Source organism: Nerophis lumbriciformis, linkage group LG12 (genome assembly GCF_033978685.3).
Source record: "Nerophis lumbriciformis linkage group LG12, RoL_Nlum_v2.1, whole genome shotgun sequence".
Taxonomy (NCBI): Eukaryota; Metazoa; Chordata; class Actinopteri; order Syngnathiformes; family Syngnathidae; genus Nerophis; species Nerophis lumbriciformis.
Window position 1 is genome coordinate 46,288,481 of NC_084559.2, and position 11,285 is coordinate 46,299,765.

Consider the following 11,285-nt stretch of genomic DNA (forward strand, 5'->3'; position numbering starts at 1 on the left):
TTTTTTAAGTTTTTGTTTGTTTTAAACCAGCAATGTATTCTACGATATTCGAAGCGTAACGAGGGACGGCTGTTTTTATATTTGTTTTTGAGTGTTTATGGACCACTTTACAACTACTGCACTTGCTGGTTCCAATTAACACTCCAGTAGCCAAATATGGCTTCTTGTATTCGCTCCTTAAGAAGCCAGATGACGGGCTGTATTGTAAACCAGACAGGTGGATGATGATTATCCTGGAATGGAAGGCAGGCGATGAAGGCACCAGAGTACCCAGGAGAGTCCTGTTAGATGATGGTGAACCAACTCCCGTCAGCAGTGCAAACTTCACATTGGGATTGTTGAACTGTGTCTTCGTCATAAAGACTAACGGGAGCAAAACCGAGGCGGCGTTCCTCTCTGCTCCACCATTAGTGATGTCGTGTCACCCGCTCCTGAGGCTGCGGCTTTGTTTCCCCATCACGCCCTCCTTGCCTGCTGCCTGGTTTAAACAAGCCGCGTTCTTCTTCAGCCTTTCAATTATACCATGCCCTGCAGCAGCGCCCTGCCCGACAACGCATCCAGCAAGACGCCAGCTAAGAGAGTGGGAGGATTGATTGAATTTGGGCTTGTCGGGGTGTGGTTCTCTTCCTGCATATTGGTTTTGTCAATGGTTGCTTTGAGAACTGAATACATTCTCTTAAAATCAATTGTTTGGAACAGCACATCCAATTGGTACTTTATCAGGAAATTCTTACTTTTAAACAGACACTACATGCTTCTACAATCTGTTCCGGGACGCTAATCAAACGCCCACCGAGTTTAAAATCATTTTCTTGCAAGAAAACATACACAAATAAAACGCCTAAAATATAATAAAAATATAATCGCAACATATTTGTGTAGAAATAAGTTCATATTGTTTTAAACAACCAACAACACAATAAAATGAACTTGGTATCAAAAAGAAGGAGGCAACATCACACAGCAAACAACACACATGTAAGTGCAAACACTCATATACACACTACTACTACGTGGGAATAATGAACAACAACTTTTTCAAATGTTCTTGTAATCAGACCATATTTCGGTATATTAGATGGAATTTTTATCAGCTTTTTACTAGGTAAAAATTACATCCAATATACCGAAACGATATTCTGATTACAAGAACATTTGAAAAGTATATAAATAAGACATAATGAAAAACAAATAATGATAAACAAATCAATGGTTGCCATCCCACAATACCCTGTTTGTGGACAAGGAGACTATAGCCACAGAAGCAAATTCAATCTCTTTATTACCCAGAGGTAACACAATCCAGTAAAAAGATCCAACAGAGCTGCCGTCCCCAAGAGCTAACAAACACAGCTGAGCTAATGCTGCTCTGTCTGGCTCTCTAGCTGACTTGTAACTTGGCACTTTTAAAGGCACACGCTTACACACGCTGCTTCCATGAAATGTCTTCCAACTGCATATGCCAGATATTTTCTTTTCTTTTTTTTTTAATTAAAAGCAGTAATTACTTTACCTGTTATTTAATTAAATGTATTAATAAGTCATTATGTTATTAATTCAATTACTTTTTTGGCAAAGTAACGAGTAACTATAATTACATTTTAAAAGTAATTTTACAAACACTAGAGCCTGATCTAAAGGTTTGTGTGTATTAAAACATGTGCAAACTTGACAGCGCACGCAAGGCTGATCTACTAAGCTCATGCACAGGGGATCGTGTCTCTCAAATGAGCAAAAAAATGAGCACAATCCATTTATCGTGTCTGACTTCATGAGTATGCAGAACATATGCTGATATTCAGAATGCCCACAAAAATGCTAACATGCGAAATGTGATTTGCCAAGACTAAAACTGTTCTGGGGCTGCTGTTTAGAAAGGACTTGCAAAATTGGCTGCGAGAAAGGAAGAGAACACGTTGCAACATATACAGTATGAACTGTCAAAAATGTAATAAATAGACATATTGTCTCTTCAGCGATGTGTATTTATATTTGTATAGCTACTGGATGACTTAAGGGGCTTATTAAAACAAATTGAATTGATGCGTCATAATGTTTGCCGTCATTTTTTTTTTTTATGAATTATTTTTTATATATTTGAGATGTATTATTGACATATCTCCTATACCTATATGTAAAAAAAACAATATGCATTTGCTTGCAAGTGGAACATGCCAGCATTTCCCAGGTTGCCCTTAGAAAGGTGGGTTGCATTGCAGATGCACGGCAGGACTGCCTCTAAAATACCCCAAATAATGTTCATTTATGTCTGCTGGATTTTTCATAACACGGCAAAACGCCAGTCAGGAGCATGATGAACATGAATGTGCAGGAAACGAGTATTTCCGTGGTGAAAGCCATGTAGTACACGCAAAATTCTAATTTCTTTCAAATAGGGCAGTGTGCACAATTTTATAGTTTGCGCTAGCTGTTTAGCGCATGGTATCTGGATCTAACAAAAAATAAAGAAATAAAGACATAAAGATATTAGACATATTGTCTTTCCAGCAACATCATTTTATAATCTTAGAGCTGCTGGATGACTTAAGGGGCTGACTAGAATAATTGATTCGTTTTGGTGTCTGCTGGCGATTTTTTTTTTTGCGTTAGTTTTCTTTCATATGGGAGATATGTTATATATATATATATTTCCTATTTTAATCAATTAAACGTTATTTATAAAGCGTTTTTCCTACATAAAAGATATGCAACACAAGGCGCATCCACACCACGGCCAATAACCCCTGATGCAGAGGGCTCCTTCTGAGGAACGCTGTAAAGTAAAAATAATAAAACATGTAAAATAGTAAGAAACATGAGTTGGTATTAAATTTGAAATGCAAGTTAGACAAATGAAGGTATACAAATAAATATATAGTAAATAAATAGAACTAAATAAAATTTTGCATAACTAATACGCTAAAAATTATGAATGAATGACTTTAATACAATTAATAAATATTACGTAAAAGCCTAATCAAAAAAGTAGGTCTTAAAGGGGAACTGCATTTTTTTTTTATTCTGCTTATCGTTCGCAATCATTATGAGAGACAAGAAGAAAGAAGTTTTTTTATTTTTTTGCATTTTAAGATGTAAAAATCAGTTCGTTCTTGGTGGCTAGCAATGCAACTAATGGGCGCAATCCATTCTACCTCTAAATCACTTTAAAAATGCATTCAAAAACCGTCAACAATACTTCATTTACGTTCCATAACCTGTATAATAACCAAGCTGTAGCAACATTGTTATTATAAGAGCGAACACTGAATAACTATTTTTCTAGCATAGTAACATGCTACAGTATTAGACGTAAAAGTGATAATCTAGCTTGTACATCAGCACGAAACACGTTTGACTTTGTAATACACAACGCGATAAGACACCAGTCTGCACTGATTAAAAAACATGAACAATCATATTACGGTTCTGTAAAGTATTAGCACACATTTTGTCTTTTGTTTGTACACAGCTAGTCAGACAGCGTATGTATTATAGTTGTAATAACACACATGATGTGTATCAAGATCAATATTAAGGTGACTCACTCAATGGACAGTTGTTCGTTTGGTCCAGCTGGCCGGGGACGTTTTTTTCTGCCGATTTTGGGTAAGCACTCCAATTATGTCAAAAAAGCTTGGCTTCAAATTCCACATTTTGCATTTTTAAATGACTTTAATCTCACTCTCTCGACTTCCGTCTGCCCCAACATCTCACCCTCTTCTTCGTACTCGCTTCTAGAAGCAGTAGTTCATCCTCCATATATTCAGATTTACGAAGATAAGGTTATGAATCGTCATTGGTCCAAAAATAGTCGTCTTTGCTGTTTGTTATCAAGTCTGCCATGATTAGAACACACACACACGCCTTGTTTACAGAAGTGGGAACACACATGTTGCCAGAAGTCGGAAGTGCGCTGCTATGGAAACAGAAAGAAATGTGCCGAAGAACTAGTTATGTCAATGATTAAAATGATCAAAATACAGTAAATATTGAACATATGACATATTGTTATGAAGGTGTCTGTTGCACATTATATATAGACTTGCAGTGTGTATATAAAACTTTGGAGGGTTTTGAAGTTGTCTTAGAAGCTTTGAAGGGTACAAAGGTGACTCCTATTAGCTGCATTTTCCAAGCGTTTTTATCATCTTTGAAATATAATTTTTTTTAAAAGAGGTGTGTTCTTGTCTCTCATAATGATTGTACACAATAGGCAAAATTCCAAAAAAAGTGTATTTCCCCTTTAAGCCTGCTTCTAAAAACATGAAGGTCCTCCGACTAGCTGTTCTACAAACGTATAAACAGAGCCCTAATAGTAGAAAGATGCCATCCCGTGTCTTTGTGTCCTGACTTTTGGAATGATTAGGAGATGAGTGCTGGAGGGTCTGCGAATGTTCGTAGGGTAAAAGCAAATCTGAAAGATAGAAGGGCCAATACCCTAAAAAACAAAATTATAAACCAAAACAATAACTTTAAAATGGATCCTGAAACACACAGGAAGCCACAGATTTATATATATATATATATATATATATATATATATATATATATATATATATATATATACATGTTTGTATATAGGCAGCACAGTGAAAGAGGGGTTAGTGCGTCTGCCTCACAATACGAAAGTCCTGGGTTCGATCCTGCATGCACCTGGGGATAAGTTGATTGGCAACACTCAATTGGCTCTAGTGTGTGAATGTGAGTGTGAACGTTGTCTGTCTATCTGTGTTGGCCCTGTGATGAGGTGGCGACTTGTCCAAGGTGAACCCCGCCTTCCGCCCAAATGCAGCTAAGATAGGCTCCAGAGACACTCCGTGACCCCGAAAGGGATAAGCGGTAGAAAATGGATGGATGGATGGATGTTTATATATATGTATATATATATATATATATATATATATATATATATATATATATATATATATATATATATATATATATATATGTATATATGTATGTATATTTATGTATATACACATATATATGTATATATGTGTCTATATATATATATATATATATATATATATATATATATATATATATATATATATATATACACACATATATATATACTGTATATATATATATGTATGTATATACACATATATATGTATATATGTGTTTATATATATATATATATATATATATATATATATATATATATATATATATATATATATATATATATATATATATATATATATATATTATATATATATATGTCTTAATAAGGTTATCCAAAAAATAAGGTTATCCAAAAAATAGTGCTCGATACCGTAGTAGAGCGCAATATATGTATGTGTGGGGAAAAGAAATCACAAGACTATTTCATCTCTACAGGCCTGTTTCATGAGGGGGGGGTACCCTCAATCGTCAGGAGATTTTAATGGGAGCATTCGCATACCATGGTTTATATAGGGCACAGAGTGGGTGGGTACAGGCTGGCCTAGGGGCGTGGTGATTGGCTCATGTGTTACCTAGGAGGTGTTTCCGTCTATGGCGGCATGTTGTTACAATTTCGCTGCGCTTGTTGAGGGATGACAGGTCTGGACGGTAAATAATAAACAGTTTCTCTTTCAAGCATAGGTTGCATCTTTTATTACCACTATTGTAAGGTGTGCTGGATGCAAGAATTTGCCATGTTATTGAATATTCAACATTATTGTCTTTGAGGTCCCAAATGTGTTTGCTGAGTTCTGTGGTATTTCGCAGGTTTTTGTTCCTGAAAGAAGCCTTGTGGTTGTTCCATCTGGTTTTGAATTCACCCTCGGTTAATCCTACATATGTGTCGGATGTGTTAATGTCCTTGCGTATTACCTTAGATTGGTAGACAACTGATGTTTGTAAGCACCCCCCGTTGAGAGGGCAATCAGGTTTCTTTCGACAGTTACATGCTTTGTTGGTTTTGGAGTCGTTCTGACTGGGGGTCGACGGCTCATTTGCAATTGTTTTGTTGTGGTTTGAGATGATTTGTCGTATATTGTTCATGCAGCTGTAGCTCAATTTATTCTCAATTATTATTTATATATTATATATATATATATATATATATATATATATATATATATATATATATTTATGTTCTTTTAAAATACTAATGGTAACATAAGCTAGCAGGTGGTGTTCTTGTTACATATTTTGATTTAACTTGGAGCAATTTGCAAACAGCCCCTTTAAGTGGAAATTGTCCACAGTATTTGAAAATTGACAGTCCAATAGATATAAAGCCGTGATGCTAATGTAATGTCTGACATTATGTGGCATTATTCGTAAAGGTACACTTATTCTGACTGGTGTTTGTGAAATATGCACCGACTGCATCAGTACCTTGGTTGCTTTTTAACTAAAAGCAGGTTGACGCAAACTTTCGACAATCTTCTACAAGGGGTTAGGAGGAAAGACAACATGTTTTTATGTTTTTAATATTTGAAGAGTTTGAAAGTAAAACTGCAATATATGCTGTACTACACACAGACTGTGGTAATGTTTTACTGTAGCATATGGTCCTGAGCAACGTCAATTAGGGCATGTACGATTACAAATTATAACAATTTAAGTCATTTATTATAACTTTCTTGAGCGTGCGACCACTGTGGTAACTTAACGATGAATACATCCCAAAAAGGAAAATGATCAAAAAATAGATGCTTTATTTCTGCACAGACAGATCCCTTTGCCTGTACAATTTGAAAAATGATAAAAGTTTATAAGCTGTGTTATGTTTTGTGGCTTCAAACTCCTTTTGATTGTAAAGGTTGTGGTCTAGCGCCACCTGTTTTGGTACTCTGTTCTATATGTTGCCAAGAAGTACAGAGAGGTTTGAAACGTGGTCAATAGGTCACTGTGCTAAATTAAACTGAAGTATACTGCTTCCACTGTAGGGCTGCCAACTCCCTGAATTATTAGTAAGGGACACCTTGTTGGCAGGACTGCTCGACATTATTTTTTCTTTACCTTTTTTACTTATGTGCAATTACTTTTATATTATCTGCAAAGGTTTAATGGCGGCATCTGGAAAAGTACAGTGGCCTAATTTCAACCTTTTATGGATTACCATGACCTGGATGGCTGACAGTCTACTGTACACAAAGTGCTATTGTTGACAACGCTGTGGATACTTCCTGAATGTTTTAAACCACACATCACTTGTCCATTGCTTTCTTTGGACTCATATTCCAGCAGGCACAAGACATTGATGCAACGTTGATTATACATGCATGTCCTTTAAAACTGACTTTGAAACAACGTTGCAAAATAGTTGTGTTTGTAAATTGAGACGTTGATGTTGATGTCCAACTTTGGATCCACATTTTTGGTTAGGAAATGACCAAATTTCAATGGTCAAATCAATGTCAGAACCCAACATTGATTAAACATTGTCAAAAAGCATGTTGTTTTTTTGTTTTCATATGGTTTCAGAAGGAGGACACAAACCTTCCTAATTAGTACTACTGTTTATATTAAACATGCTTCACTGATGAGACTATTTGGCAAGCGGCGTTTTGTCTTACTAATTGAACTCGCCGTATGTTGTGTGGACTCTCATGCAACAATTTGTTTACATGTCTAACTTTCTCAGATGCGGCCACAGAAAGACATGTTTTATGCCATTCCTTCTTTGTCTCGTTTTGTCCACCAAACGTTTTATGCTGTGTGTGAATGCCCAAAGGTGAGCTTTGTTGATGTTATTGACTTGTTGGAGTGCTAATCAGGCATATTTGAGCTATTTAATTTCCTTTACTTATGTCCTCTTGTCTATTTAATTTATATGTGCATGTTTCCTGACACATTATCTGTCTGTAATATCGGCTGCATTTCTGATAGTTGTTTGTGTGCCATGTTGTTCCAGACCAAAGCAAACATTGCCCAGCTTGCAAAGATTGTAATAAATCCATTAGAAGAAGACAGTCTGCCGTTTCTTTTAACTTGGACACACACATCTATACCTTTGGCCATTCTGAGCCAGTAATTTGCAGAAGTTATCTCATCCTGTGAAAAGCCTCCGTTTTCCTAATGTATCCAATGTTGTAAAAATGTGTAGAATAAAAATGATTTTTTTAATATCATGTGTTGCCTTCATTATAACACTTATATAAGGTTTTTAAAGGCAGTTTGATAGTAGGCTAATCTAGCTAATATGGACACACCATGTGTTGTCGTCATTATAACACTTATATAAGACTTTTAAAGTAATTTTAATAATAGGCTAACACTTATATAAGACTTTTAAAGTTATTTTGATAGTAGGCTAATATAACTAATATAGACATTTACATCATGCGTTGTCTTCATTATAACACTTATACAAGACTTTTAAAGTCATTTTGATTGTAGGCTAATATAGACACTTACATCATGTGTTGTCTGCATTATAACACTTTTAAAGTTATTTTGATAGTAGGCTAATATAGCTAATATAGACAATTACATCATGTGTTGCCTTCATTGTAACACTTATATAAGACGTTTAAAGTCATTTTGATAGTAGGCTAATATAGCTAATATAGACACTTACATCATGTATTGCCTTCATTATAACACTTATATAAGACGTTTAAAGTCATTTTGATAGTAGGCTAATATAGCTAATATAGACACTTACATCATGTATTGCCTTCATTTTAACACTTACATAAGATGTTTAAAGTCATTTTTATAGTAGGCTAATATAGCTAATATAGACACTTACATCATGTGTTGCCTTCATTATAACACTTATATAAGACGTTTAAAGTCATTTTGATAGTAGGCTAATATAGCTAATATAGACACTTACATCATGTGTTGCCTTCATTATAACACTTACATAAGACGTTTAAAGTCATTTTGATACTAGGCTAATATAGCTAATATAGACACTTACATCATGTGTTGCCTTCATTATAACACTTATATAAGACTTTTAAAGTCATTTTGATAGTAGGCTAATATAGCTAATATAGACACTTACATCATGTGTTGCCTTCATTATAACACTTATAGAAGGCTTTAAATTTTTTGCAGCTCCAGACAGATTGGTCCAATATGGCTCTTTCAACATTTTGGGTTGCTGACCCCTGCCTTAGACTTATGTTGACTCACTTTTGTCGCACTTTGAAGTATTTGCTAACACAGGGAAAAAACGGTCCTGGCTGAAACGTATTATACTTTCTAAACCTTCACAGTACTTTTGTTACAAGAAGAACAACGTCTTCTATAGATGTCTGATCCGTCTCCCCAATTCCTGCATCCCATACTAAAGCAGACACAGGTCAAGTCGCTCTATTGAGAGCGTGAAACCACCAAAGCAGAGCGTCTAGACAAGACCTCACACTGCTGACCCCTGTAAGGCCCCGGCTCCCAAGGGGCCTATAATAGCTTTGTTTGCATGTTGATCAATTCTGTTTCCTGTCGTACTCGTGGGGCCATGCGAACACACGTTGACACCCAAACATCATGACTTGGCCTATCGACTTTGTGACATGGTAACTCAATACTAACTTTTCCAGACATTATTTAAGGAGAACACAGAAATTAGTTGATTGACAGACTTAAACAACATGCATCCATCAATTAATCATTTCAATTTTCTCATGTCTCATTAGGATCTAGGGATGTAACAATAAACGGTATAATGTGAAACCGCGGTAAAACTTCCCACCGTTAGTATTACAATATGATATTAAAACTTTTGCAGAAGCATTATTGGTAACACTTTGACGGACCGGTGACACTGCTCACTTACTGGAGAAGCAAGCTAGTGCTAGCTAGCCTAAATGCTAACATGAAAACAAGAGACATTACCCACCAGGCACAAGACATTAAAACATCTTTGAGAATTTGTTGAATTAGGTCATGACGTTGAGCAACATAAACATAACGTTGCTTTTTGACGTTTAATTAATGTTGGGTTCTGACGTTGATTTGACCATTGAAATTTGGTCACTTTTGAACTAATATTCTACAATACAAATACAACATTGAAACAATAACCTTTTAGACGACGTTTATTAAATGTCTGGTTGTGATGTTGATTTGACCATTGAAATTATGTTGATAGTTTGAACTTCTATCCGTCAGTAGACTCGCTATGGAAGTGCTAAAAACTACATAATGACTGACGGGGAGAAGATGCTGTCGAGGTGGAGGCACATAAATAAGACCTCCCATAAAAAGACGCATACTGAAGGCGGCTTGAAGATGTTCTGTAAAACATAATCTATGCAGACTTTGGACCGAAGAACCACCATCACATATTATGTAGACCACAAAGAAGTGTTTACATGTAGAAAACTAATCATAATATGACACCTTTAAAACGGTTTTAATAAAATCATAACAAGCTCACACGAAGATGTGGCAGACTGCAAGAAATTCCCCAGAACTTTAAGCTCATTCAATGTAATAAGTGCTCGAAGTCTAAAATGAGACTATGGTGTATTTCATCGTCGACTTCAGTTGGAGCAGCACCGACCCTGCCCCCCTCTACATCAATGGCGAGCGTGTGAAGAGGGTCTACACCTTCAGGTACCTTGGAGTCCACATCTCTAACGACTTTTCCTGGACAGTCAACACCACATCAATCATCAAGAAGGCTCAGCAGCGGCTACACTTCCTGAGAGTCCTCGGGAAGTACAACCTGAAGCCTGACCTGCTGCTGACCTTCTACAGCTCGTCCATCAAGAGCCTGCTGACCTACTGTATTACGGTATGGTACGGCAGCTGCACTGCAGCAGACAGGGAGAGGCTGCAAAGAGTGGTCAAGACGGCTCAGAAGATCATCGGCCGCCCTCTCCCCTCTCTGACGGACATCTACACCTCCCGCTGCCTCAACACAGCCAGTGCCATCATCAAGGACAGCACCCACCCTGGCTCTGACCTGTTCCACCTGCTGCCCTCTGGGAAGCGCTACAGGTGCATTAAAACCAAGACAAACAGGCTAAAGAACAGCTTCTTCCTCAGGGCCATAACCACCTTGAACGGACTGCCCCATTGTCCCTCATAACTGCCTTCTCTTCGGTGCAATAACCCATTCCACCAACCACCCTATTTTTTTCATGTAGATATTCATGTATATATTCATTTCACCCACTGTATAGAGTGTACATTTGTACAGAGTGTATAGGGTGTACATTTTGCGCAGAGTGTATAGAGTGTACATTGTACAGAGAGTATAGAGTGTACACTGTTCTCTTCCACACCTTTCTTTGCACTTCTATATTATTTTATGTTTTTATATATTTATTACACATTGTTTTCTTGCATGCACACATCGCACTGTATGGAATGGCCTCAATCTCATT